Raw genomic sequence first — 26,990 nt, forward strand, 5'->3', positions numbered from 1 at the left:
CATGTTAAGTGTACCCTCTTAAATTATTCACTTGTTTCATGTGTGTTTTGTATTAAAAAGTAAAAGGGTCCCTATTTGAAGATACCTGGGGACCTTCTTGTATCTCATGGTACCTAATACCAAAATGAATATATAGTCAGCATGTTATCACACAGTGATACAAAATTTTGATAGTGCACCTTATCACCCTTAAACATTTTTGAGCAAGTACTCCAAATATGTGCATACTTAAAAATCATACTACATATATTTATATAGATATGGACATAGTATTATAGTAATAATTATGTACATTATAAAGTTTATATGAAAGTAGAAATTAAAATCTAATTTCATTTTTATAAGGAAGGTAGATGCTATCATTAGCCTCATTTTATAATTGAGGAAACAGGCAGATAGAAATGAAGTGATTTACTTAGTGATACACAACTAGTGTTGTTAAGGCTGAATTTGAACTGAGCCCTCCTACACTCAAAGCCAATACTCTATTCACTATGCTACTTGGCATCAATAGAGAGCCACTGGAGTTTATTAAGTCACAGAGTAACATCGAAAACTCATTTTGGCATTTGAGTGGAGGATAGATAAGAATGAAGAAAGACATGAGATAGGAAAGCCAATTAAGAGATGCAATAGGACAGGGGGATGAGGACCTAAAATGAAACAAGATTGTGGCTATATGAGTTGAGAGAAGAAAACAGAGGACAGGCGTTTTGGAGGTAGAAATGACCTGATTTGGTATCTGTAGATAGGGAAATAAGGTGAGGATTCAAATGACACTGGGCAACTGGAAGGATTGTGGTACCCTCAACTGTAGTGGGGAAGTTTGGAAGGCAGATCTATTTGCAAGAAAAATATGTTCAGCAAAGAAGAGCCCCATACATACCTATTTATTTTGTGCAACTCATTCTGTCTCATCCAAAAGGAAAAAAGGGGATATGAAACTCTTGTCCCTGAGTCATTATCCTGGATAGGAATCCACCATCCAAAGGGGAGATGAACCTCTTGTCCCTGAGTTATTATCTTAGATAGAGTTATTATCCTAGAAAGGATTTTGGCTGCAATCGTGATGTTGTGAGATATTTTGGGAAAAGATGGATAACTTTCCCAGTGGCATTTGCAGCTACTGCTGTGAACATGCCCTGGTAATGGTTAGATTATAATGTCCCTGAAGGGCTGATTGACTGGGAGGAATCTGGGACTTTACACATACTAAAGAAAGTTCAGAATGTGGAAGTAAGTGTTGGGAAATAATGGTAGGTAAGGTTGAATTAGAGATAACTAGTATATTGGACTTTTCAAGAAGATTCATTTTGGAATCCTGTCTTTGACATTAGCTTTATGACCAGAGGCAAAATACTTAACTTTTCTGAGCTACAGAAGCTGAGGACAGGCTGTAGAAGGAAGAAAATGGGACAAAGAGAAGAAAGGGGCCAGACCCTCAAAGAATCTCTTGGGCACTTGGATCCTTCATCTTTTGAAAAGACAGAAGTATAATATGTCAAAGTATGTAAACCTCATGCACATAATTGAAAGCATATAAATATTTTACTGAAATCATGTGAATTGGTTAAATAATCATGAGACAAAGGGACAACTAGAAAACATAAAATGCCAAAGCAAATTTCAAGCTAGTCAGTTTGTGCTATCTTTTGTTTGTGTATGGCCTAATCATAGGGATTGCTTTCTGGAAATGTAACCTGATCATTTTGTCCTTTCGATAAAAATTACAGTATCATCTTGTTTTCTATTTCTTCAATAAGAAAAAAATCCCCACTCATCTTTTCAAATGCAAAAAAAAGCATTTTGGACTTACATGTATTTCAACCCAGAAAATATGAAAACATAAAAAAGGACAGACACTTGTTAAAGTTCTATACTTGTACTGCCTTTCTTCACGTGGTGTCTTTTATTTATAAGAAAGAAAAAGAAAAAAATTACATTTGGCATTTTAACTAGAAAATCCAGGAGGATTAAGACAGATTTAAATGAAAGAGAAGCTTATGTAAATACAACCACCTTTGAATTGGAAATCAGAATAAATTTTTTTTTTTCTGATCAGATACAGAAAGTCCTGTTGAGAAAAAGATTCTTCTCCAAATACTCAAGTGAGCATTTGCAATGAAAGCTCAACCAACACAGTTGGAAAGCAGGGCCTGGAAAGGCAGAAATGAAGCTTCATTTCCTAGGAGGAAAGTACATATCTGTATTTAATAGCCAGAGTAGAGGCCTGCAACTTAGACAGAAATGGATTTCATTGTGTTTCTGTAACAACAGTCAATGTAGTTGAATACAGCACAATAATTTGTGACTAAGAATTTAATCGTCCAGATGTTACTTCTGGGGTTTTTCTCCTGAATCTCTTAATTGCAATCATCAAATGGCACTGTTTATCTGGCATCTTCATCCCTTAAATGCTAATCTTCATCCATGCTGGCTTTAGTTTATATCATTCTCCTTGTCCTTTAGTATGTGGAGTATTGCAGTCTTTTTAAAATGCTAACATTGATCTTGAGAGAAGGGAAGAGGGAAATCATTTGGTTTGGAATTTATTTAAAATGACATGCTGCAGGTAAATGATCTATTGCGGCTTTGCTCCAAAAAGCTTTCACTTAATAAAGCAGTAAAAAAAAAAATGTAATTTTACAAAATGACTAATGAAAATAATCTATGTGATATAGTAGGATTTATAGGTAATGAATAAAATTTGTTGTTACCATCTGAAAGTAGGATACTAAAGCAAAGATATAAAATTCAATTTATATAAAATTCCTGGACATCTCCCAATTCTTTTTTTTCTTTTTTTGGTATCATCCACACCATATGTCCACCATCTCTTTTCCTCCACTCTGTACACTTATACCTACTTTCTATCTCCAAATATACACACAGCAATCAGGTAGCTATCTAGGGTACTAGTTTCCAAAGATTTTTGATCATCTAACTGGAGGTACAATAGATAAAACACTAAGCCTGGAATCGGGGAAACCTGAGTTCAAATCTGCCCTCAATAGGTAACTCACTTAATTTCTGTTTGCCTCCACTTCTTCAACTGTAAAATGAGGTTAAAAATAGTTCCTCCATCATAGGATAGGGACAATTAGGTAGCACAGTGGATAAAGTACTTGCCTTGGAGTGGGGAGCTGAGTGCAAATTGGGTCTCAAACATTTATTAGCTATGTGACTCTGGACAAGTCACTTAACCCTGTTTGCCTCAATTTCTCATTTGTAAAATGAGCTAGAAAAGGAAATGAAAAACCACTCCAATATCTTGACCAAAAAAACCTTAAATGGGGTCACAAAGAGTCAGACATGATTGAAAAAGAAGACTAAACAATAAAAACAACAAATTTCATAGGATTATTGTGAGAATAAAATGAAATTTTTATAAAATGTGCTTAATGCGGTTTGGCACATAGCATATGGCATATAAATGTTTATTCCTTCCCCAACATTAAAATTTTCTAAGCATATACCCCAATGTGTGTATACACACACACATACACACACACATACATACATACATACATATACATATACACACATATATATGTACATATATTTGTGTATATACATATATATGTATGTATACACCCCCATATATTTGCTTATTTATAAATTATACATGTTATATATATATATATGTATAGCATGAATACACTATTATTATTTAACATAATTATCTGCTTCATAAAATATGCAAAATGGACATTTAAAAGTTTTATATAGAGATAGTATAAGATTTGATCCTAATATCAATAAGGGGTCACTGACACTTGCTGAATAGGGAAATAACATGGTTAGATTGGCAGTTTAGGAAAATCACTTTTGAATTGCATAGATGAATTGAGTCAGGGAGACCAATTCAGAGGTAATTGTAATAGTCCCAGCAAAGAATGATAAAGCTATGAATTATAGTGATAGTTATGTGACTATAAAGAAGTAGACAGAGAATTTTGGGAAGATATTAATGTAGAAGAACCCACCCTCCACCCCCCAGCGAATCAGCAAAACTCTAAAAATTCACTAGAAGGAAAAATGATGAAGAAAATTAAAAAAAAAAAATCCTCTGTAAACTCTTTCCTCTAATCCAGAATGGCATAAAAAGACTACTAGAATCTTGAGGAGGAAAGAAGAAAGACAAGCTAGGATGGGTAGAAGATAAAATCCAGAACATCTCAGGTCCATAGCAGAAAAGAAAGCAGATTCACTGAGCTAGTGAAATCAAGTTAGATTAGTGCTCAGTATAGGCCAGATAAGGAGATTCATCCATAGCAAGAGACAAGATCCAAACATTGTCTAGACATCCCTATCTTATTCCAGGATCCAGATATCCTAGGATTAACCCAGCATCCAGACATATTAAATCTGAACCATAGCAGAGAATAGGTCAAAGAATTTCTACCAAATATAGACCTACCCTTATCACTGAATTTAGCCATCAATTAAGTCTGCCATCTAGGGCCTACCCACATCATTCAGAAAGACAAGAGTTTTGTTTGACCCAAGCACAAGGAAAACTGGAGACATGAGTGAATAAAAAAAAAAAAACAAATAAAGAAACAAACAAACAAAAATCCATCAAAAACCCCCACATAACACAATGAATAAATACCTTCAATTAAGAATACAAGGGGTATGCCCTGAAGAAGAAAGTAATTCCAACAACAATTCCAAAAGGGCCTCAAAGAAAATATACTGATATAAAGTACGGTCTAGCTTCCTGGAGGACCTCAGGATCAGTCAGAGTCAGGATAAATCAAAGTCTTTGGTTTTTAGGGGGAGAAGTGAAGGAAGCAAGTAAGTTGCCACATGGCTTGCAAAAGATGTATCCTGGATTCTGGAGTCCAGAGTCTCCAGCCTCTCTCTTCCTTGCCCTGCCTCCAAGTGACTCTGACTTCTCTCCCTCCACCTTCCAATCCTTGCCTACAATTATCTCACCTACAAACACTCAGCAAACATCAATGATGAGGATAACCATCATCTAAATATATGCTAATAAAGCTATTATTTCACATCGAATAGGTAGCTTTAAGTGCTCTCTTGTCTGAGTCAGAGTTTCAGTCCTCTACATACTGGATATAAGAATTTCAAGAGGACATATAACAAATGAAAATAGAGATACAAAATGGAATAACTAAGAATATATTGTTTGGAAAGCAGGAATAATATCTTAGAATAAATGGTGGTAAGTCTTAACTTTCTTAGGATTTCTTACTTTCTAAGGATTAAAAAGTCCAAATTAAAAATAATGCTGCCTTGAGGCAACAACACAAAAAATATTAAAAAATCAAAATACTGGAGAGCAAAAAAGAAGAAAATATAAGGTATACATTATCAAGATAACTTTCCTTTAAAACAAGTCAAGAAGAAATAATCCAAGAATCTTCAGACTATCTAAAAATCACAAAGAAAAAAGAAACCCTCAACCAAAAATCTAATAGCATGCTTCAAGAAATCATCATTGTGCAGATTCCTAGAACCACAGGGCAAATGTTAAAATATGATGAAAAAACTTCTAAAATCCCAAAATAAAAAATTCCAAAGATATTATATCTCACAAGCAGAACTTTCCAGTCAAAGGGGGAAAAAATACTGCAAGCAATCAAAAAGAAAGAGTTTAAGTACTAAGGAGCTAGTGTCAGATTCACATAGTACTTGACAGCTAAAATTTTTAAGAAATGGGGAGCTTCACATTTGCAAAAATGTTTGTGGCAGCCCTTTTTGTAGTGGCAAGAAACTGGAAACTGAATGGATGTCCATCAATTGGAGAATGGCTGAATAATGGCATATGGCATATGAATGTTATGGAATATGATTGTTCTATAAGAAATGATAAATAAGATGATTTCAGACAGGCCTGGAGAGACTTACATGAATTGATGCTAAGTGAAATGAGCAGAACCAGGAGATCATTATATACAGCAACAGCAAGATTATACAATGATCATTTCTGATGGATGTGGCTCTCTTCAACAATGAAGAGACCAACAAACCAATTCCAATTGTTCAGTGATGAAGAGAGTCATCTACACCCAGAGAAAGGACCATGGGAACTGAGTGTGGACCACAACATAGCATTTTCACTCTTTTTATTGTTGTTTGCTTGCATTTTATTTTGCTTCTTTTTTTTTTTCTTGTACGGCATGATAATTGTATAAATATGTATACATATATTGGATTTAACATATATTTCTACCATGTTTAACATATATTGAACTACTTGCCTTCTAGGGGAAGGTGTGGGGGAAGAAGGGAAAAATTAGAACACAAGATTTTGCAAGGGCTAATGTTGAACAATTGTCCACATATATGTTTTGAAAAAATAAAAAGTTTTAATAAAAAATAAAAAAAGAAATGGGGACCTTGAAATTCCAAGTGACAAAAAATAAAACACATATAAGGATAGATAGAGGAGGGCAGCAACAGTCTTAATTAAAAAAAAAATAAACTCCAAGGATAGAAAATGGGGGGGGGGGGGGAGTGAGAGAAAATAAAAAGGAAAACAAAAATTCAAAGGAAAGAAAGATTGAAACTCATTAACTGAGACAAAGAGAGGAGAAAATAAGAGAGCAATATGATGGGCTATATTTAATTAATAATAATATTGTCAAAAGGAAAAGGATAGGAAACTGGTTTAGAAAGAAGAATATAGCAATATAAGAAATACACTTAAAACAAATATTTATGTACAAGTAAATACAAAGTTAGAGAGCAGGGCAGACATTATGTTATAAGTGCACTAAAGTATTTGAAGAAAATTTCAAATTAACTAGAGAATTAAAAATTTACTGGAGAAATAACAATCCTAAAAATTTGACTGAAGAGAAATCTCATGAAAAACAATAGAAAATTTCATCAAAACAGTAGCAAACATAATTTCAATCAAGGCTGTAATGAAATTAGATAAAGAAGAAAAAAAAGCAGGAAAGCTACTGCTTTTTTTTTTTTTTTTTTTTAGAATTTACTTGAAGCATAATAGATTCTCATTTTTAAATATAGGAATATTTATGTTTTGACAATATGATATACATAAAACATCTAAACACTTAAGGGAAAAAAATAAAATTATGGGGCATAAGACAGTAAAACCATAACAAGGGGGACTTCAATGTAACCCTGTCAGATTTAAACAAATATACAAAGTGATAAACAAGAAATAAAGGTCCTTAATAGGATGTTAGAAAAATTATGGATTGTAGAAGTATGGCAATTAGTGAATGAGAACAGGAATGGTTCCTGTTAACTAGAGTCCTCTCTCGGTGACATTAATAACATTCTGGGAAATGTAGTCTAGAGTTTTGCCCCGCAGTGAGCAAAAATGCCACTATATCCTTTAATACAAATAAAATCTCCCCCAGTAAAAAAGTTCATCTGTGGGCATATGACATTCATTAGTGGGCACACTAATGCCATGCATGACACCTTTACAAAAATGAGCATGTATTGTGGCATAAAAACTTTATAAGAAGTGGAGAAAAACAAAATACTAAATACATCCTTTACTAACTGTGATGCAATAAAATTATTTTTCAATAAGATATTTGAAGTTAATTTAAAATTAACTAGAGAAATCTCATTTGGTTAAAGAGAAAAATTATGAAAAACAATAGGAAATTTCATCAAAGAAAATGACAAGAATGAGATGACATACCAAAATCTATGAGAAGTCCTTAGATGAAAATGTACAAAACACTTCCATCTACAAAAGAAAGAACAAATCAAGTAGTAGGGCATACTACTCAAAAACTGAAAATCAATAAATCAAAAACCCTCAACTAAGCACCAAATCGAATTTTGGCAATGTAATACAAGATGAACAAAACTGAAAACAAAAAAATAATAATAGTAAATAAAACTAGATTTTAAAATAGTAATAAACAAACAACTAATCTGATTTAAAAAGAAAGGAATATTGAATTGTTCATATCAAAAAAAAAATCCACAACAATTGAAAAGGAATTAAACTATAAGAAATTATTTTGCTCGATTATATTTAAAAATAAAACAAAACCCTGATAACTTAGATGAAACAGATGGCTCTTTTGACAGTCTAGTAAAAACCTATCTATGGACTCTTTAACAATGTAATGTTCCTAAATATATAAAATAAAAAACACAGGATAACATAAAATCAACTACATTGAAATATAGTTATCAAAATATTAAAAAACAAAACAAAACAAAACAATTTGCAGACTCCATGTTAAGAATCCTTGGATTAAATGACTTAGATATAGAAAAAAAAAAAAAAAGAAGACAGCTGTCTTCAAATATTTGAAAGGCTGACATGTTTGTTGAAGGATCAGCCCCTTGTTCTGTTTTGCTCTAGAAGGAACAATGGGTCAAAATTACAAGGAGGCAAATTTAGGTTTGATCTCAGGAAAAAAATTCCTAACAATTAGAATTGTCAGCTGGATTTAGCAACTTCATGAGTTAATAGATTCCTCCTCACTGGAGGTCTTTGAATAGATGATGGATTACCATTTGTTAGGTATATTTTGATGTGGCTGGGGAGGTGAGGATGGAGTGGATCAGAGAGATCCCTTCCAATTCTGAAATATATATTTTTTTAATTCTGAAAGTTAGCTAGAGCAATAGATAGAACACTGGGCCCAAGGTCAAAAAGATGAGTTCAAATGCAGCCTCAGACTCTTATTACTCTTATTACTAGGGGTGTGATCTTGGACAAGCAATTTAATCTTTATCTCAATTTTCTCAGCTACAAAAAATGGTAATAAAGTAACACCCACTATCTAATAAAAGAAAGAATTAAAGATGTAACTAGACAATGCCTATTTATGGAACATAATATGTTTATAATATGTTACAAATATGTAACTTCATTTGGTCCGCTGTAGGCAATGTTGATATGTGATGCTAAGTTTAAGTATTAAATATAATCCATGTTTTTGGGCTTACTGTATCCAATTTGTCTTATCTACTGCATGCACCTTAAGTGTGAATATTATGGATGGAGACCTACCTAAGTGCCAGGTGACTACACTTGTGCTATGATTTTATTTTGTGCCCACTAATAAATGTCATATGCCCACAGATGAACTTTTTCATTGGGGGAGATTTTATTTGTATTAAAGGATATAGTGGCATTTTTGCTCACTGGGGGGCAAAACTCTAGACTACATTTCCCAGAAGGTTATTAATGTCACTGAGAGAAGACTCTAGTTAATGAGTAATTTATAAGGTAGAAGATTTTTAAAATAAGGGTGCATAGTGTTCAGGGATGGCATGAATGAGGAAACAAACCCAACAACTAAGAAAATACAGAAAAGGAAAAACACAGAACTATGGTCACAGTAAATTAGGGTTGGACAATGATGACTTCAGAAATAAAATGAGACAATGGAAAAGAAACTCTAAGATACAAATGGTATTTGAACCTAACTTCTTGTGATGAGACCAGTGAACTATAAAGAAAAAGTTTCCTTCTCATAATGCTAGAAACTCAGAGGGATAAAAAGGGAATTATAACTCCCCTGAAGTCTTAGGAGATTGACAAGTAATTGCAGGAGACTAAGTAATGTGCTCCCTCTTAGTCAAACCTGAGTGAGATCTAGGAATAAAATTTATTTTATATCCACCTAGATGTGAAAATATGTGAATTTTTTTTCTTCCATTATAATAACTCCTCAACTCTTATCCAGGCACTAATTTTACCAAAATCTATTGTCATCTGATAGTGGAGATAATGTCATTCATTTTAGTCCTTTAATTATCCATTTTACAGATTCTGTGGAAAGGATAACCCTTTTCTCCTTAGTGGAACAATTCTAGTCATTATCCATTTATCCTACTTGATACTGGTTTTATATTTACTTTCTGAGTGGATTATCCATTTGAAGTTTTTAATTACAACTGTTGCAATCAGCAGAAGTGACTTTTTACCGAGCCTCAGGGATTGCAGAACTGCTTACAAAAGTAAAGGGGAAGGGTGACATGTAACCACATGATCTTTAAATGCTTATTCAGTGGATTTTACTTCCTTGTGTGCGTACTGTTGAGGGTAGGGAAAGTTCATCTGCTCCCTGAAGTAAGCAAAGAATAGGCATAAATACTTTGGTCAAAAATGTCTCCTTCTTTTCTACATATTAGGGATTCATTTGGATTAAAGAACTTCTCTAAGGTACAATTATCCTTCTCATTAAGGAAAATTATAAAACTATGGGTCATTTACTTCTTATATTCACTGCTTTAATTAGATCAACCCTTAGATGATATATTTGCAGTGAGTCTGAGCTGGGGGGAGGGGGGGAGGGAGAAGAAGATAGAAGGAATTTTGGATATGATCAAAAAATATTTTTTCACAAACAAAATCATGCAATCAAAAATAAAAGGAAAGCTGAAAACTGGAGGTGAAAGGGGAAGAGGCAGATTTTACAAGTATCTTTGATAAAGGCATCATATCTCAAATATATATTGAGTCAAATTTATAAAAAGTACAAATCATTACCAATTGATAAATGTTTAAAGCATATGAAGAGGAAGTTTTCAAAGAAATTAAAGCTGTCTATAGTCATATGAAAAAATACTCTACATCACTATTGATTAAGGAAATGCAAACAAATAACTCTGAGGCATCATTTCACAATTATCAGATTGATTATTATGACAAAAGGGGAAAATGTTGAAGATGATGTGGGAAAACTGGGACACTATGTTGATGGATCTATGAGTTGATCCAACCATTCTGGAGAGCGATTTGGAAATATGCCCAAAGGACAATAAAACTGTCTATATCCCTTGATCCAGCAATGTCACTACTGGGTCTGTATCTCAAAAAAAAAAATTCCCCTACCCCCAAAAGTGGGGAAAGGACCTATTTGTACAAAAATATTTATAACTGCACTTTTATGATGGCTAAGAATTGAAAATCAAAAAGATGCTCATCAATTAGGGGATGGATAAACAAACTGTGGTATATGATCATGATGCATTATTGTGCTATAAGAAATGACAAGTAGGATAAATTCAGAAAAACCTGGAAAGACTTACATGGGTTAATGCAAAGTGAAGTAAATAGAACTAGGAGACTATTGTATACCATAAAAGAAATATTGTTTGATGAAGAATTGTGAATGACTTAATTATTCTAAGTAATACAATGATCCAAGACAATCCCAAAAGACTAATGATGAAACATAGTATGGGTCTCTCAAGGAAAAATTGATATTGTTTGAATAAAGACTGAAATTTGCTATTTTTCACTTTCTTTCTTGGATTCTTTTTCTTTTATTCAAGTTTTCAAAATGATTCATATGGAAATGTGTTACATGGTGGCACATGTATGACCCATATCTGATTACTTACCATCTCAGGGAGGGAAGAGGGATAGAATTTGGACCTCAAAATTTTTTTTTTTAATGTTTAAAATTGTTTTAACACATAATCGGGAGAAATTAAATAAATAAATAAAGCCTTTTTTTTTTTTTTTTTTTTTTTAATGGAGATAATCTATCTTCCAGGAGTGCTAGAAGAATAAAATGAAAGAATATTTGTAAAGAGGTTTGCAAAACTTCAAATGTCATATAAATACTATTAATTATTATTACTTTGCAACTTGTCTAGCGTCCTGACCTAATGGACCTCTGATCTAATGGTGCTAACCTAGAGACTAATTTAAGATATGAGGACTTGTGTAGAGGCAGAGCCATAACTGGAAGCAGCTCTTTACTTCAGGATGCAAGATTTAGAGGATGCCAAATTTAGAGAACACTCTCTGACTTTAAAATTCTTTGGTGCCCTGAAATAAGCTCTTTCCCTAACCTGTTTGTCCTTTTTTTCCCCTCCATGGCAGCCTCCCCAGCAGTAGCAATGAGCTAGTATCCTGGGTTTTCTACCTCACCCCTATGAGGCAATGTCTCTCTGATCCCTACTCCCTGACCCTGACATGTTACTTGCCTAAGATGTAAAACTCCATTTTAATCGCTCTATTTTGGAAGACTTAACTGAAAGTCCCAATCACTTATTGCTGTGGGGAAAAGTAGGTCATTATTGCTCTCATCTGACTTTCCTTGCCTGAACTCTTCCTGTCTCTTGCTTTCCATCTTTATTATAAGCATTTAGGGATTTCTTTACTCCCTGGAATCTTCAGAAGCCAGTCAGTGAATGTTAAGTGTGTTTTGAATACATAAACAAATATGCATGCCATACACACACACACACACACACACACACACACACACACACAGAGTACTTAGTTAAAAATCTTAAAGGGGGACATCTGTTAGCAATTTCATGTCTTGGGGTTCTAAATAAAATAGGACTTTAGTCCTAATTCTGAAGACATTTTTTAACTTAAATGAGAACAGTCAATCTGGGAAAGTATTAACTAAGAGAAGGTCCCCTAAGGAATGCAGGACTTGTGTAATTCATGCATCCTTGAAATTCAAGTACATGAACTCTCTCTGACAGTAAGAAATTAAGTAGACTTTAGGCAAAAAAAAACAAAAAACAAAAAACAAAAAACACCCAAAAAACAAAAAACCAAACCCCGAATATTTTTAGCTGACAAGTATAAACATTCGCCTGAATAATTTTTGCTAGGAGCCAGATCTTGCCATAAATCTGCAAGTTGACAACTGTTTGATGGGAATTAAGGGTCCTTTCCTATCCCAGATCTTCCTTAGCTTCCATCATCTGCTATTAGCTGATGACAGAAATCTCATATAATCATTGCTTTAGGCTTTTAAGTTAAATTTTTAAAAAGTAATTTGCATAATGGATAGTGAGTTAGCCTTAAAGTAAGAAGGAACTGGGTTCAGGTCTCATCATTGACATATACTGTCTGAATGATCGTGGGCAAGTCTTGATGACTTATGCCTACAGTACTTCTGAGCCAGATTAAAATGTAATTGGGAAATATTTAACAAAAAAAAAAAATACAATGGAACATTGATGATGCTAATATGTGATCTTGCAAAGGCTATATGTAGCCCATAGGGATCCTTTAGTCTTTTTTCAATTGTGTCTGACTTTTTGTGACTCCATTTGGGGTTTTCTTGACAAATATCCTGGAATGGTTTGCCTTTTACTTCTCCCACTCATTTTACAAATGAGGAAATTGAGGCACACAAGGTGAAATGACTTGCCCAGGATGGCACAGTGAATAAATATCTGAAGCCAGATATTTCCTTCCTGACTTCCTTACTTCCTGACTTTAGGCCTTCATTTTATCCACAGTACCTTCAAACTATATGGATTAGTGGATCCATTTTATTTGAATTTGACATCATTGTTGTCGATAACTCTCTAAGACTAAATTTCAGAGAAGGTGACTTGGACTGGTACAAAGAATTTTCTTACTAAGCAGTTTCTGATTTCATTGAGTACTTTTTCCTACACCAATGAAATGACAGCTCAGTTCATATTCCTGTCCTTTTATATACAAACCACTGAGCACTTGGTCCTGATACAAAGATAAAAAAAATGTTTTTACCTTCAAGGAACTTATGTTTTCTTAGACTTTTTTTAATTGAACCTAAGAATTTATTAGTCATTAGCATATTAGTATATGCATATGTAAATATATATGCTTATATTCATATTATATATATATACATTTAAATGTATATATATAGTGTGTATATATGCATACACATACATATATACCTACAATTATAAACATGTATATATATATATATATATATATTTATATGGATATATGTATATATTCCATATATTTTCTCAAGAAGTTTTGGATAAGACAAAGCACAGCTTAACAAAGGGAAAGGGCACAAAGCTGGGATATTGAGGACAAAAATAAATTTTTCCTCAGGCCAGAAATATTTGAGCTATGCTTTGGTTAAAGGACATTAGCTGAAGTTCAGAAAATCTCTGCCACATTTTTTTTTTTCCTTCAAGCATTTATGAGTCTAAATTTACAGATAGAATTGTGAAACATAATCTCTACTCCTATGGAGATCATTTCAAGAAGGATAAATATATTGGCTCATACATGGTCATTTTATCAACAGACATGTTTCAGAATATCTTTGGCAGTACAGAGCTGAATAAATTAGAAAGCGTTTAATCAACAGCCTTACAAACAGCTTAATGTCTAGATAACTTTATATATTAACCTCTTAGATGGATATAGTAACAGTTAGCACTACTGCTTGTTTTAGTTTGCCTTACTATTTCTGAGTAAATCTTTTATGTTTAGCATTTCTTTTGTGAGCAAGGACAAAATATTTGTCCCATAACCAATTCATACTATATATTGGGCACTTTTAAAATTCTCTTTCTTGAAAAAACTGGCTGGACAAACCTAAAGTGTATAGAATTTGTCCTTAGAGCCTTAGGATGAGGAATTAATAAGATGAAGAGTATGAGAAAAGGAAGCCTAGTTATCCTCTCATTAGAAACCAGCATCTCCTAGGAATGAATTCAGTTGAACCTTATAAGTAGGTCCAGAAATGAGGAACCTCCTTTCCTTAGGAGTGAAGTACCCTAGCCCTTGTGCTCCCAGGAGTAATTACTTTATTGTTAGATAAAGAGACACAAAATAAATGCAACATTAACTGTGAGTGGAGGGAGGAGGAGGGAATAGGAAAGTTTTCATGCTAAAGGCAACAGTGTTAGTTGAGTTTTGATAACAAAAAATTCTAACAGGTAGAAGTAAGGAGGAAATCCATTTCAGGCTTTGGGGACAGTTAGTTAAAGGCCATGGAGATAGGAGGCGGGGAAATATATGTGAAAAACAGTAAAAAGGCCAATTTAGCTCTGCTGTGAGGAGGACACAAAAGGGAGTAAATACATAGCAATTTTAGAAAGGTGGCCAAGCTTTGGGGCAACTTGTGAAGGGCTTTTAAAGTCAAGTAGAGATGTTCAATCTAAAGGGCAATAGAGAACTTCTGGAGTTTATTGAGTAGCAAAGTAATAAGAATAACATAGTCAGTGTTGCTTTTAGGAAAATCCTGCTAATTATTATATAGAGGACAGAGAGTATGGAAAGACTTGAAGCTAGGAGGTGAGTTAGTAAGCTATTGCAAAAGTTCAGATGAGAGATGGAAAAGAGTGATGGTTGTGTGATTTGAGAAGAGATGGAAGTGAGAGATTCTGTGGAAGTAAAAATGATAAGATCTAGCACTTAGTTGGATCCAATATATTTTGACACCCCAGCGTAGGGGCTCTAGAAAGCACACTACAATCAGCAGAATGATTTCAGAAAGGCCTGAGAGACTTACATGAATTGATGCAAAGTGAATGGAGTAGAACCAAGAGAATATTGTACAACAAGATTATGTGATGATCAGCTGTGATGGACTTGGCTCTTTTCAACAATGAAATGATTCAGGAGAATTCCAGTAGACTCATGAGGAAGAGAACCATCTGCAACCAGAAAGAGGATTATGGGGACTGAATGTGGGTCAAAACGTAGTATTTTCACCTTTTTTTAATTATCGCTTGCTTTTTGTTTTCTTTTTCATTTTTTCCCTTTTTGATTTGATTTTTCTTGCACAGTATGATTTTAACATATATTGGATTATTTGTTGTTTAGGGAAGGGGTGGGGGAGGGAAGGAGAAAAAATGTGGAACACAAGATTTTGCAAGGCTGAATGTTGAAAACTATCTTTGCATGTATTTTGAAAAATTAAAAAGCTATTATTATATTAAAATGTGCTCTTCAAGGTCTGCAGATTCTATTGAGAGAGAGAGAGACAGAGAGAGAGAGAGAGAGAGAGAAAGGGAGGAGAGGGAGGAAGAGAGGGAGGGAAAGAAAAGAATGAAGAAGCAAGAACCAATAGAAAGTTTGAGATATAAGTTTGAAATGAATACAAAATATATAATTTGGAATGCCCATTAGGCAGGTAGAAGCAAATAACTAGAATTTAGGAGAGAATACGGCTAGATAGAAAGATCCTGTAGTCATCTGCAAATAGAGGACAATTGAATTTCCAGGTGCTGATAAGTTTATAGAAATAGAAGAGAAGCTTCCAAGACAGAATCTTGGGTTAAGTGCAAAGGAGACTGAGAAGGAGTAGTCAATCAAAATCTGGCCTATGATCTGAGTTAGGGATAGGAATTTTAAGAAGGAGAGTTGAGGAAGGGATGTGTTTCTATGTTAAGAGAGAGAAGAAGAGAAAAGCTTATGCAAGAGCACAGAACAAAAGCCATGGAGTACCTGACAGATACTTTGGCTGGAATGTAGAGTACCTAAAAAGAAGCATTATATAACAAGACAAGAAAAATGGGTTAGAACCAGATTATAAGGAGATTTTAATTGTCAAGATCCACAGAGGATAATAATTTTTAAAAAAAAGTAAAGTCTGTATCAGAAAGGGTGGAGCTTATTCACAAAGAAAGGGAAAGCTAAAATCAAAATGTCATTAGAGTTACAGAAATCATCAACAAAAGCCTTAAAAAGAGCAAGTCAGGGTCAACAAATGGAGACCAAAGGCCTTCTATCCAGAACTTCTAGAATTGTACAGCTCCTTACTTCAAAAAGATCATAAAACCCAGCAGCTCCATTCATCAGACTCACAACCTTCTCTGGTACTGATAGTTGGTGATATAGAATTTCTCTGAAAAATTCTATCTAGGGGATCTAGGGGAATTCTATCTAGGGGAATAAGTTAGCTCTGTAGCTTTGTCAAAATGTACTCCTCATGCTCGCTTTAGCTGCACATGTACTAAAATTGGAATGATACAGAGATTAGGATGGCCCTGACCAAGGATGACATGCAAATTTATGAAGCATTCCATATTTTTCTGATTTTTCTTGTGCAGCATGATAAATGTGGAAATATATTTAGAAGAATTATACATGTTAAACCTATATTAGATTACTTGCTGTCTAGAGGAGGAGGGAGGTAGGAGGGAGTTAGAAAAATATGGAACATGAGGTTTTGCAAGGGTGAATGTTAAAAACTATCTTTGCATGTATTTTGAAAGATAAAAAGCTATTATTATATAAAAATGTACTCCTCAAGGTCTGCAAATTCTATGTTGCCCTATGCTGCAGGAAAAACTTTCTGTACTTGTGCCAATACAGAATCAGAAAAAAACAAAACCAAGAAAATACAATAGTTACATACCTTATGTAATATAATATATATAATATAATACTATATTTATATACCTAAATGAAATGGCAGAGAAATGCAAGTACAATAATGCAAAGAAAACCTTCAGGAACATAACAATTTAGATTTAATATCCTAAACTTCTGGTTTCTAGTCCAAGAATATAGGGTAGCAAAGTAGCATAGTTGATAGAACATTCATTCTGCTTGGAGGCAGGAAGACTTGAGTTCAAATCCTGTCTCAAGATAGTTGTGTGACCTTGATAAAAGCATTAGTTTCCTTGATCTCAGTTTCTTCATTTGCAAAATAAGAGTTGGATTTAGGGTATCAGATACTCCTTCCATATAATTCTAAAACTCATACAGGTATAAGGGAGAAAGATAACCATGAATAGACAATGAGACTGTACTCCACAGTGGGGCTTCTTAAACTTTTTCCCTTCATGATTCTTTTTTTCCTGGGAAATTTTTACATAATATCATCTTGAATCTGAATTGAGGTGTTTCTGGCAGAGTTCATGCATGCAATGTGCAAAGTATGCATGTTGTGTGTTTGGAATCACATCACTCAATGTAATACCGGTAAGTACTACCAGAAATGCCTCTGATTCATTACAAATTTGATTTTGAATTAATTTTTGGTTGTTGCATTCAGAAACCTTTTTACTATTTTTTTATGACCCCCACATTCAGAGGGCTGAGAGGACCAGTCTTACTGCAAATGCAAGGTATAACAGAATCCTATCTGTTTATTACTCTGTTAACCCATTCTAAGTTTCCATTTATTTTAGATCACTACCCCACAATAAGCAAAGTTTGAATACTAATATCTTATAAAACTACAACTGGAATCAAATTGTAAACTATGGAATCTTGCCCACAACCAGTTTGAACCCAGCACTGATGAAGTCATTCTGCTTCCTTTAAGAACTGAGAACCAAAAAATTTATTTTAAGAAAAACAGAGTGGATAGAATGTCAGGAAATTAGAGTTCAAATCCTCCATTCTAATCCATCTTCCACTTAAACTATCAAAATGATCTTTCAAAAGGGAAGGTCTAACCTTATCCCCCTATTATTTATTTAACTCCAGTGGTTTCCTGTTATCTCTAGGATCAAATATAACATTCTTTATTTGGCTCTTAAAACTCATTTCCTGCCTTCTTCTTACCTTTTCTCTCTTCTTACAATTTACTCTCCTCCATATCTTCATGATACAAGGCTGCTGGCCTTCCTACTGTTCATCCAAGGTGCATCTTCATTGGCTGCCCTGGCTCCATTATTAACACTATCATCTTCTGTAAAAAGCCTTTTCCCTCAATGCTGATGCCTTTCCTTTGAGAGTACTTCCCATTTTCCTGTTTATATCTTATTTGTACAGTTTTACACATGTTGTCTCTACTATTAGACTGTAAGCTACTTGAAAACAGGGGCTGTTTTTATCTTTCTTGGGATCCCCAGTATTTCACATGGTGTCTAGTATCTGGTATATAATAGGCACTCAATGAATGCTTCTTGACTTGATTTGACTATGACACTATGTAAGATATGTAAGATCTTATGTAACATCTTGAGTAAGTTTCCTTAATGGAACTCACATGTTTATTTATAAAATGAGGGGGTTGGACTAAATGATCTTTAAGGTCTCCTTCCAACTTTAAATTTAAGATCTTATGATTGGACTAAGGGCTGATTGAAAAACAAGATAGGAGATTAAAAGGCCCAATTGTGACACAAAATTCATAATTATCATGATGGTCATTAAAGTATACAAGAATGAGGCAGGTCTATAACAAATTTCAAATCCACTCAAAAGAGAATGGATCAAGCCACAAGTTGAATGATCAATTGTCTGGAGATTTTATAGAGAGGGATTCATCCATTAGGAAGGAAATTGGGCTAAATGATCTGCAAGGTCCCTTCCAACTAGAAGATTCCATGAGTCTGTTTTCTATATGTAAAGTAAGGCCTTTTAGCAACTTCTATTTAATGAGAAATGTCTGATTTTGTGCAGACATCTGCATTCATGTGGTAGAATTGCCATAGTGATCATTAAAGAAATGCAGTGTATCTGCTGCAGGGTAGGATGTTTACAGTACAGCTTTTGTGTAGGATCCAAGAATGGAAGCAATTTTAGACACAAGAGGCTCTTACATATTTCCCTGTTGAATGCTACTATTAACTGAAGTCACATTCAAAAGATTCTTCTGACACTTTTCCTCCTTGAAAACTAAATGCTTTCTTTTTCACCAGCCAGAGGTTGATTTCCAAATGAAAGGGCTCAAGTTACTGCAAATTTCAGGGCAGTATTTGAATTGTAGAGGGGAAGGCTGCTCTGATTTATGGTGCTGGTTTTTATGCACACTGCTCACTTCCTGCTGCCATGAATTGGTTACCTTATGACTACAAGGGAGTCATTCTGGAAACAAGTGAGGTGGTAGATTGGTTTTTACCTATTTATCTTCAAATCCTAGCTGGAAGAAAATATCTTGTTTTTAATTTTCCTGTAGTTTGGGATGAGCTCAATATCTAATGCCATCCCCAGGGCCAGATGGATTCCTCATTTTGAAGGCTCTTCTTATCAGGTTCTAGCACTGAACATCAGAGATCTCAAGGACAATCTCTGAGATGCTCCAAGAAGATTTCTTGATTCACAAGAGCCAGCAGAGAGCAGCAAAATTTTAGTCAAACTGAGCAGCAGCAACCTGGCCAGAGATATCCAAGACTGAGAGCATCTGGAAATACACTGGTCATGAAGAAGGACAAACTGAAGTTGGCATAGAAATGTGGATCTTGGGGAGTATGGTGCTAATAAATGAGGACCTATATTCTGGAGAAATGATTAGGATACCAGTTGAAAGTGATGCAGTGGATAGAGTGCTGGACCAGAGTCAAATCTTGCCTCAGCCATTTTCTAGCTGTGTGACCCTGAGCAAGCCACTTGACCCTGACCAAGCCTCAGGTTCCTCATCTGCAAAATGGAAATAATAATAGCAGTTACCTCCCAGGATTGTTGTGAGGGTAAAATAAGATAATTATAGTACTTAGCATAGTACCTGGCACATAGTAAATGCTATATAAATGTTGGCTATTGTATTATTAATAATACAGTGGAAGCAGACTCAGAACAAATGCAAAAAATAACAGAGTAGGGTGAGGAAGAGAATCTTTCAGATGGTCCAAAAGTCAGAGTTAGAAGCCAAAGAGAATAAAGCCATGGTGACAATCATGTTGGAAATAAGCTGACTCTGACTGGGTTTTCAGAGGAAGGGCATTTGATCTGCCAAGGGCACATGGCTGAGCTGTTCTTCCGGATACCTTAAAGTATTTCTGCCAGGTTCAACTTCTACTATTATGGAATATAACCTCACATTGCCAATTCTTCAAGGCATTGTTGTGAACACTAAGAGGCAGGAAAGGATCTGCATACTTGCTGGGTAGATTACCCAAAATTCCCTTATAGTTTTGCTTTTAATCTTAACATTCAATAGACTTTTAGGAAGGAGGGGATAAAACATGCTCTGTCACTAGTAAGTAGATATCTGGATTGTAAAAATCTTTTATACCCATGACTCTGTGGGTTGATCAAAAGGCAAATTACATACCATCTTAGGGTCAAAAATTTTCCATGATGCTGTCTATATGATGTGGGAAAATTTACTATCTTTGATCCCCAAACCCCTCTAGTTAATGTAATTACCCTTTGACTCACAAATCCTGGTCCCTGGTGGTCTAGTGGCTAGGATTCGGCGCTTTCACCGCCGTGGCCAGGGTTCGATTCCTGGTCAGGGAACCAAATGTTGAGGTCTAGATTTGGGGTACCTAAATGAAATTAGGATTTAGTTGAGGTCTAGTGGCAGGTTTGGGGTACAGGGAGTCAAACGGAACTCCCCTGCAACCCCCTTGGATTCGGCGCAAGGATATGGCGGTAAATGAGGTCTAGTAGCGGCATGAGTCCCCAATAAAAGCATTTATTAGCTAGATTGATAAAAGAGGTTTATTATTGAGTTTAGAAGTAGGAGATAGGTGAAGGTAGAGATAAGGAGGACACCGGACAGAGGGTCCAGTGGACAGAGGGTCCTCACATGGCTACCATGTTTGGAATCTCTGCAAAGAGGGGTTCCCAGTGTGGTCCTTTTATAATAGGAGACTTAGCTCGAGGGGCTTTTAGGTGTAGCCCCAAAGTTGGCTCAGATCTGGATGGAGCTGGACAGGTCCGGATCTTCTATTGGAATTCAAAGAGACCAGGATTTGTGAGTCAAAAGGTAATTACATTAACTAGAGGGGTTTGGGAATCAAAGATAGTAAGTTTTCCCACATCATATACACATGGCAAAAACACCTTACACACAAAATCACAGAGTGTTACAATTATTCCCTCTGGCATCAAGCAGACCAATAATACTAAAACTAAATTTTAATAGTTAAGATTTTATAGCACTTTAAAGTTTGAAAAATCCTTTTCAAATATCTTGTTTGATCTCCTACTTTGGGATATAGATGTTATTATTATCCTCACTTTACAACTGAGGAAACTGAGGCAGATAAAAATTAAGTGACTTGTCTAGGGTCACACAGTTAGAAGTTTCTAATGCTAGATTAAATGCTAGATTAAAATCAGGTTATCCTGATTTCATGTCTAGTGCTTTACCACTGTACCATCTAACTTCTTCTTCCAAATGATTGCCCTTCAAATATTTGAAAGCAGCTATTGTAATGCCACAAAACTGAGACAGAATAGAGATTGGAGTACAATTTGATTATTAATTTATTGGAGAGTAAATCAATCAATTAAGTAGGATTCTCATCTTAAGTATTCTTCCCCCCGCCCCCGAGTGTCCTTACATGAAGATCTTTTATAGAATCCCAAGTTCAATGACATAGTGGGAGGAGGTACCTGGATGGGGATACTCTGATTGAGGAGGTGCTTAGAATAGCGTGATGAAGGGAGATGCTGGAGAGGTTGCTGATATTCTAATAACAGACCTTTGTCTTGTAAAGGTACAAGATCCCCATCTCATCACATGCTTAAGAGGGAATGATTATAGCCTGGGGTTCTGGGACCCAGTTAGGGCGACCTCAAGGTGACTGTGGCATAACACTATAATGTTTCCCAGGTCTTCTCTTTCCTTCCTTTCTCCTTTACTCCCTTCCTTCCCTTCCACTTCTTTCTTCTTCTTCCTTTTCTTCTTCTTCCTTCTTTTTTCTTCTTTCTTCTTCTTTTTCCTCTCTCTTCCTCCTCTTCTCTCCTTTCCTCCTCTTCTTCCTCTTCCCCCCTCCTCCTCTTCCCCCTCTTCCTTCTTCTCTCTCCCTTCCCCTTCTCCTCCTCATCTTCCTCCTCCTCTCCTTCCCCCCTCCTCTTCTGCTACCTCCTCCTCTCCTCTCCCTCCTTTCCTTCTTCCTCTTCCCCATCTTCTTCTCCTCCTCCTTTTTCTTCCATCTATAAATATGTACATGTCTTCCCCATCCATAAAACTCATACCAGATCCTACCATCTCAGCTACCTATCATCCTCTTTCACTCCCTCTTTTTTTCCTTGAAAATGTTACCTGTACTAAATATCTCCATTTCTTCTCCTTTAACTTTCTTCTAAACCACTACAATCTGACTTTCAACCTCATCACTTAAATGGCTATTCAAAAGCTTCCCACCCTCCCCCCAATTCATCTTTCTTGAACTCTGTAGCATTTGAAACCATTGACTGTCTTTTTTGCAGATCTTCTCCTTTGGTTTTTTTTTTTCATGACATTGAAATCTTGGTTGTCCTCCTACCTATCAGAAAGTTCCTTCTCAGTCTCCTTTGTTGGTTCATTACCCTTGTCCTATTCCCTAAGCATGGGAACCCCACACACAGTTCTTTCTATCTTGAGATTTCTTTTCTTCTTGCCCATCCTCTCTCTCATTGACCTAATCTGGTCCATGGGCTTAATTATCATTTCTATATATGTATGTATCCAATCCAGATCTTCCTCTTGAGTTCCAGTCCTGAATCACCAACTGCTCATTGGATATTTCAAACTACATAACCAGTTGGAGGTTCAAAACATGATTTATTTTCCTTTCCCTCAAAACTCTCCCTTCTTTTGAACTTCTTGATTTCTATTGAGGGTACTATTATCATTCCAGTCATTAAGATTCTCAATCCTCAGGCATTCTATTGCCCCACATATCTTTTTCCAACTCTGCTTGATTCTGCTTCCACCACATCTCTTAAATCCATCCCTTTCTCTCCATTCATGCAACCACTACTCTAGTCCAGCCCAGATGTAAAGACACCTCCTGCTTGGATTATTGTAAAAGTCTTCCAGTTAGTCTTCCTGTCTCATGTTTCTCTCTTCAATTTAACCTTCATAAGGCTGCCAAAGTGGTAATGAAAAAGCATCAATTTGGACAAAATGGACTCCTACTGAATTAACTCCAATTGCTCTTTTTCATCTTTACGATCAAATACCAACTTCTTTATCTATCCTTTAAAGCCTTTCCCAAGTTAGTCCAATCTAGCTTCCAAGATTTATCATCCCTCATTGCTTCCCATATTCTTCAGCCTAATCAAACTGGCCTTCTTGGATGAGGTAGAAATAGTGAACAAAGATGGAGAAAGCAGTTAGATCAGATCAAGTGTACTGAAAGGAGATGAGTGCTGGAGGTGACAAAATTGTAAGGGTGGTGAGGAGTTAATTCATAAGGATGAAGGAGAAGACAAGATACCAAAGATATGGAAAAAAATCTTTAACTATATTAATACTGGAAAAGGTGACTGAAAACATCCACAGTTCCTACCTAGTACACTGACTTTTCTATCTATACAAAATCTTAAGATTCATATACTCATGCATTGAGTACATATTCAGTGAGGGCATTAGTAGGGAATAGGCAGGCTTTAATTAGTGATATTCTATAATGGAACTCATTTTTTGTTGTTGTTGTTGTCATTCAGTTATTTCAGTCATGTTTTATTCTTCATGAACCCATATAGGGTTTTCTTGACAGACACTGGAGTGGTTTTCCATTTCCTTCTCCAGTTCATTTTACAGATGAGGAAATTGAAGCAAACAGATTAACTGACTTGCCCAGGGTTCCATAGCTAATGAGTGTCTGAGGTCAGATTGAAAATGAGTCTTTTTGACTTCAAGCTTAGTACTCTATAACATTGTGCCACCTAGCTGCCCACTAGTATAAAGTCATTCTAACATGGGTATATAAAATAGGTATACAAATCAAATATTTACTGATAAACAAATTATAATTTTGCAACCCCCACATTCAGTTATAAGAGCATATATGCAATCACAAATCACAGTGTAAGAAGCTGGGGTGTAGAGAGAATATAAAATGCCACAAATGTGCTTATTATTAATTATGAAAAGGATTTTGATCTGGTAGAGCAAAACTTAGGCTTGAAGGTATTGCATAGAGCAAAGGAGTTTAGCCAGCTTTTCTCTACCACAAAAGTGTTAGAAGACACCACACATATTTCAGAATCATTCAAGATTCCTTGAAAGATATAATATCAGAGATAATATTCTTCCATGACTCTCTCATCATAAATAAAAGATGAGGCATAAAATAAAGAGATGTATATTCACTGAATGTACTCACTGTTGTGTTGGAAAAGATACATTACTAGTTGAAAAGAGATTCACCATCCATTGATGGTGAAATGCTTCTGTTTGAAGATGAACTGTTGGCTTCCTCAAATCTTAGACGATCATGTTTTTGTTTAACATGTATGAGACTGCCTGCCATCTAGAGGTGGAGGTGGAGGGAAGGAAGGGAAAAGTTGGAGCAGAAGTGATTGCAAGGGTCAATGTTGAAAAATTACCCATGCATATGTTCTCTCAATAAAAAGCTATAATAAAAAAGAAGATCATGTTTTTTTTTTTTTTTTTTTTTTTTTTTTTTTAGCAGAGATGTTTAACCACTCAAGAATTTGCTCTGACCCTCCACTTGGGAAAATACAATATCTGTTACCTAGATGATGATATACAATTGGATGGATCATCTATAGTGCTTGATGTATAAAGCTGGGCCCAGAATTGAACAGAAGGATAATGAGATTGGCTGCCTTCAGAAAACTGAAAAACACCTTTAATGGTTCCAAATTTCTCCAAGAAATAATGACCCATACTACTGGCTCTATATCCCAAAGAGGAAAAAAGGACCGGCAAAGCAGCTCTTTTTTTGTGGTGGCAAGAAATTGGAAATTGAGTGGCTACCTAACAACTAAGCAATGGCTGAATAAATTATGGTACATGGATATAATGGAATACTATTGTTCTAAAAGAAATGATGAGCAAGATGATTTCAGAAAAGTTGGGAAAGGTTTTCATGAACTAATGCTGAGTGAAATGAGCAGGACCAGGAGAACGTTGTACATAGTAGTGGCAAAATTATTTGATGATTAACTATGACGGACTTGGCTCTTTGCAGCAGTGTGGTGATTCAAGGCAATTCCAATAGATTTGGGATGGAAAATGTCATCTGTATTCAGAAAAGGAACTATGGCTACTGAATGAAGATTGAAACATATTACTTTGACCTTTTAATTTTTAAAAAATTCTCATGGTTTATCCCTTTTGTTCTCGTTTTTCTTTCCAGCATAACTCATATGGAAATAGTTTAAAATTATTGTACATGTACAACCTAAAGAAAGAAAGAAAAATTATAGAGTTACAAAGCAATTAAAAAGAGAAAAAACAAACAAAATAAACAAAAACAAAAAATAATGGTCCATCTTTTTAACAGTAATATCTTTTGTTGCTGTTGCATGCCTGAAAGACATGGAATAGTCTCTAAAACAGTGAAAGTAGCATAGATGTACATAGTGGGTTATCATCAGGCTCTTATACATACATATATTCATAACATAAATATATTCATATTATATATGTGTGTCTATTGTGTCTGTGTGTATATAAAACCAATGAAAAATTTTAAGTAACAGGAATAACAGATGTCATTGGGAAATGTTCAATAGGAAAAATGATGGACAGGCTATGGGGATGGGAGAGGATCAGGGATTTGAATGTTCCACTGGCAACTTTGACTTGTCAAGAAAAAGTGAGGAAGGCTCCCAGCATGTTGGATAGACTTCTTGTAGTGACCTTATGGAAAAATACAGTATATATGAATGTATTACAAGCTGTACCATTGGTAAACACTCAAATTGATAAGACCAAATATCCCATTATTTGAAAGTATTCCTAGAACTTAGATCAATTGTAATATTTAATATGTGCTTTAAAAGATGCTTATTGATCAGTGTGGAGTATGTACAGTACTACTTAATATACACTTTTGAATAAGATATACTCTTCTAAAGTCAGATTATACTCATGAATCATCCTACCAAGTTTAAGTGATACCTCTGAGTTCCCATTTGCTTCCTTACATGTCACTCTCTAGTTCACTTATAACTTATAAAAGCTGACCCTTTAGATTTAGTAAATTTAAGAGGACAAAAGAAGGAAAAATAGCGACACTGAAATTTAAAAGGAAAGTCTTTTCATATGTAAAGGAAGCATTTTGCAACTTAGAAAGAATCTAAAGCTTTGAACAGTTTAACTGCCAGTGAGGAAGTCAGTGAGATAATGAACTTTCTTCTGGGAATAGAGTACTTCAATACCTTTGTCCTTAACCACTCATTTAAATGAGAACCCAATAGAAATCTGGGAATTGTGACTGGCTGATTATAAGTAAAGGGAGTTTGCAGCGAACCCAAAAGAAAAGTAGAATTTGAGGGGCTAGCCCTCTCCCACCTTAAAGCTATAATGCTCCAATTGAAAAGAATGCTGGAAGACCAAGCCAAACTAGAGGATGTAGGTAGTGAAGACTGCAGCTGTTCATTGAAGAGTGAGACCAGTGAGTCCATTGAATTAAATTGTCCAGCAGAAACACTACTTTCTGTACAGAATCCAGTAGATGAGCAGTCTGTCCAGTCATTTTTT

At 35.1% G+C, this 26,990-nt stretch overlaps 1 long non-coding RNA gene and 2 other non-coding genes across 3 annotated transcripts; 2 read left to right on the top strand and 1 right to left on the bottom strand.

Moving 5' to 3' along the window:
• The first annotated feature begins 16,628 nt into the window (after positions 1 to 16,628).
• Positions 16,629 to 16,731, top strand: LOC111718659. The gene has a single exon (XR_002769183.1). It is a non-coding gene; the product is annotated as a U6 spliceosomal RNA (small nuclear RNA).
• Positions 16,732 to 20,764: 4,033 nt separating this feature from the next.
• TRNAE-UUC lies at positions 20,765 to 20,836 on the top strand. The gene has a single exon. It is a non-coding gene; the product is annotated as a tRNA-Glu (tRNA).
• A 4,720-nt stretch (positions 20,837 to 25,556) lies between these two features.
• On the bottom strand, positions 25,557 to 26,964 carry LOC116421382. The gene is made up of 2 exons (XR_004231729.1): positions 26,802 to 26,964; positions 25,557 to 25,686 (listed from the first exon to the last, which is right to left on the bottom strand). It is a non-coding gene; the product is annotated as an uncharacterized LOC116421382 (long non-coding RNA).
• Between the last annotated feature and the right edge of the window lie 26 nt (positions 26,965 to 26,990).

Source organism: Sarcophilus harrisii, chromosome 2, assembly GCF_902635505.1.
Source record: "Sarcophilus harrisii chromosome 2, mSarHar1.11, whole genome shotgun sequence".
In the NCBI taxonomy this organism is placed as follows: Eukaryota; Metazoa; Chordata; class Mammalia; order Dasyuromorphia; family Dasyuridae; genus Sarcophilus; species Sarcophilus harrisii.